Here is a 3,566-nt window from a genome sequence, read left to right as displayed (position 1 = left end):
TTTAATTTTTTACGTAAAAACATTGTTTTTAATAATAACGACTTGTTAAATTGTATTTATTTAATTAAAAGAAACTGCATTTTTAAAATGAAAATTGAAAATCAATCCCCTTAGTTTAACGTTTAAAAGAAAATGGAATTATTATATGTTGCTATGAAGTGCGAACACTCAAAATCTTCAAATAAAAAAACATACCTAACATGGTGTACGAATATTATTTACCGAAAACAAGTGGTTTTTTAAAACGTATTCGGTATGGTTGTATTATTTATGTTATGCTTCGAAACTATGTTTATTACGGTTTTATAAGAGTAATATTTTTTTCAACATAAAAGATCAACTCGAGAAAAATGTGTTTAGTTTATAAACAAATTAAAAATGTTTATCATTTGGTATTTTTTGTAAATATTATGTTATGAATCATAAAAACATATTATTATTAGGTTTTTAGCTTTGATGCAGAACGTAAAAGATAGGTGTTCATTTTACAATGATCTACTTTTTTTTATTTATTTGTTTTGTATCTGTATCCACGATAACTACCAAATTAGAATTTCGATGTAGTATTGTATATCAATTTAAAATAAAATAAATATTAGAAGGAATTTCACAGCCAACTCCAACACTATATTATGGTATTTGTTTTTAATTAAGTAAATTGTAATAAAACATGTTTGAGACATTTGGGAAAACCACTCACACACACATTAGATGTCTATGCTTTGAATGCCTAAAACAACATTTTCTATGGAGTAAAGATATAGTATCTAATCAAAATCAATTATATGTTTATATTTGTCATAACACATAAATTTAAACTATTGACACGGCTTACCGCATTTCCATAGACATTTTATAATCAAGTATTGATAGTAAGAGAAGGAATCAGAAGCAAAAACAAATAGCTGGATTTGATTAGATAATTAAATAATACATTTTTTTATCCGCTGAATACTATTTTTACTGTTAGATAGTTTTGTAATGGACATATAATATAATTGGTAGTTAACAAAATATGATATTTGGAATACATTGTTATTTGAATATTATAATGGTTCAAAGACAATAATGATTAACAAAGAAATACATTTTTAAATTTATACAAATTAGTAAGCAATTTTTTTTTCCGAATGTGACAGGGATCTTGGATATTGCAGCTTATTTGGTAAAAACAGTTGTCGTTAGCGGGCTTCAGTAAATCTTTCGCCTGCCTCTCCTGTAAATTTGAATAAGAACCGAAATACTTATTTTGTCTAATTTATTGTTATATTAAGTATCAAAGACTTCCTATGAAATATCGGGTGACCTAAAATATTGAATGATAAATGACATATTTTAATTTTGTTCCAAAAGCGATAATTTTATTTTAGCCACAAGTAATATTTTTAAAATAACATTATTTCTAGATAAACAGATTTATATATTATGCTCACTAACATGGAAAACTTATTTTTATTTTCAACAATGTAAGGCATTTGTAGCATTTTATACACATTTTAAGTTTTATTGGAAATCATTTTAAAACTTTTAGTATATTAGTAAGCACAAAAGCTCGTATTAACTTTCAGCTTACAGTCATTTGTAAAACGAAAAATAAAAATCTATATTTAATATTATTATTGACCATATATAAATTATAGCAAAGTATCAAAGACTTACTAGGAGGAGGTTTTGGTGCAGCTGAAATATTGAATGATAAATTACATATTTTAATTTAGATCCAAAAATTAATAATTTTATTTTAGCCACCAGTAATATTTTTAAATTAACATTATATCTAGATAAGCAGATTTATATATTCTGCTGATCAACATGGAAAACTTATTTTTATTTTCAACAATGTAATGCATTTGTAGCATTTTATACACATTTTAAGCTCTATTGGGAATCATTTTAAAACTTCTAGTATATTGGTAAAGCACAAAACCTCATATTAACTTTCAGCTTACAGTCATTTGAAAAGCGAAAAATAAAAATCTATATTTATTTTCACTTATTAAACATATATAAATTATAGCAAAGTATCAAAGACTTACTAGGTATTGGAGGAACTCTCGGAGCTTCTGAAATATCGAAAATAAAATGAAATATATTTTTCTATCCTGATGCATCATGTATAAATTTCATATTTTAAGTTTGATCCAAAAGCTTTTATTTTTATCTTAGCCACAAGTAATATTTTAAAAATAACATTGCTAAAAAACATATAATTTTATTTATGACTACAGTCATTTTTATCAGCGGAAACACAAAAAAAAGTGTTGTATTAATTTATTTATTAACAGTACCTAACAAACATTCCTAAATTTGTCATTTTCAGCTTCCTATTTAGGTAATTTATGTTAGAAATTGCCTACTTAAATATTGTTTTAAAGGTAGGTTAAGTCATTTGAAACTACTATTACACTTTATCGAAAAACAAAAAAAAAAATTGATATCAGATTAATAAATAAAAATAGAGCAATTTAATTTTAAACTTACCTCCATCAACACCTAAAACATGAAAAATAGATTTGTATAACTTTTTATTTTACATTTGTATGGTTATTATTTTTTTATGTACCTGTATACGTTGACATTATAATGAAAAATATGGATATTACAATCATAATAATCTTTTTAAAATTCATATTTTCTTAGAAATTATACTCTAATAGTATCTTAAAATGTATGAATTTTGAAATGCAAAATTAAATATGAACTTTTGGATTTTAAGCTAAAGTCAAACTCCAGAGATGTCCAATATAATACTAGAGAAACAGTACATTTTCTTACATTATATACAGAGATACGTGCTACACAAAATTGTTTGTCTCATTTGTTAAGTGGAGGGAGTGTACATTGTTCATTGTTAATGTATTATTGTTGTGTATGCGGTATGTGTTCATTGTTTGCGAAAATATTTGGCCAAAAAAGTGTATTTTGTGTATTAATGTTGCAAATAAAAAAGTGTAAAAAAACCACAAAAATTATTGTTTTTGGTTCTATAACCTAGTTTAATATAGCTAAACTATACCTTTTTTTAAGCAACTTATTTATTTAAGTGTCCCATCAAATGAATAACATATTATGAATCATGTTAAGTTTTTCAAGTACTAATGGTGTAAAATGTATAGTTTACTCTGTTACCGTTAGATTCAAAACATACAATTAAATCATTATTCTAAGGACTAGGAATGATTAACAAAGACTAGTTAATGTCTAAAATGTAATTTATTTTAGTTTGATATCGTTCGACGAAAAAATATACGATTCAATCAGTATTTTAAAGGGCTATGAATGATTATTAAAGACTAGTCAATGGCCGAAATAAATAAATTTATTGATATTGCCGTGTTACTATTTTTTAAAATTTTGTATACAGCGTGCAATAATGCTATGAAAAAAAATTACAACAGTTCTAGATTTTCCATAATAAGCGCAGTGTTAAGTCCCACTCTGAATGTACCTTCAGTCTTATTTTTAAAACCTTTTTCTATAGCCCAACTAATTAAACTATTATTAAAAAAAACCAGTACAGTGGGGTCGGTGCATAGTGGGGACGGCGCATAGTTGGGTCGGGGCAT

At 25.1% G+C, this 3,566-nt stretch overlaps 1 long non-coding RNA gene across 1 annotated transcript; it reads right to left on the bottom strand.

Annotated features, from left to right (window-relative positions):
- Window positions 1–1,043: 1,043 nt before the first annotated feature.
- LOC126845130 (uncharacterized) lies at window positions 1,044–2,065 on the bottom strand. The gene is made up of 3 exons (XR_007686717.1): window positions 2,037–2,065; window positions 1,660–1,680; window positions 1,044–1,216 (listed from the first exon to the last, which is right to left on the bottom strand). It is a non-coding gene; the product is annotated as an uncharacterized LOC126845130 (long non-coding RNA).
- Between the last annotated feature and the right edge of the window lie 1,501 nt (window positions 2,066–3,566).

The sequence above is a fragment of the Adelges cooleyi genome, unplaced genomic scaffold, assembly GCF_023614345.1.
Source record: "Adelges cooleyi isolate 19-005CV unplaced genomic scaffold, UGA_ACOO_1.1 ACOO_flye_CR_arks_rails_tigmint_CR_PRNA_676, whole genome shotgun sequence".
In the NCBI taxonomy this organism is placed as follows: domain Eukaryota; kingdom Metazoa; phylum Arthropoda; class Insecta; order Hemiptera; family Adelgidae; genus Adelges; species Adelges cooleyi.
Note: the sequence above shows the minus strand (reverse complement) of the source record. Positions and strands in the feature narration are given on the sequence as shown.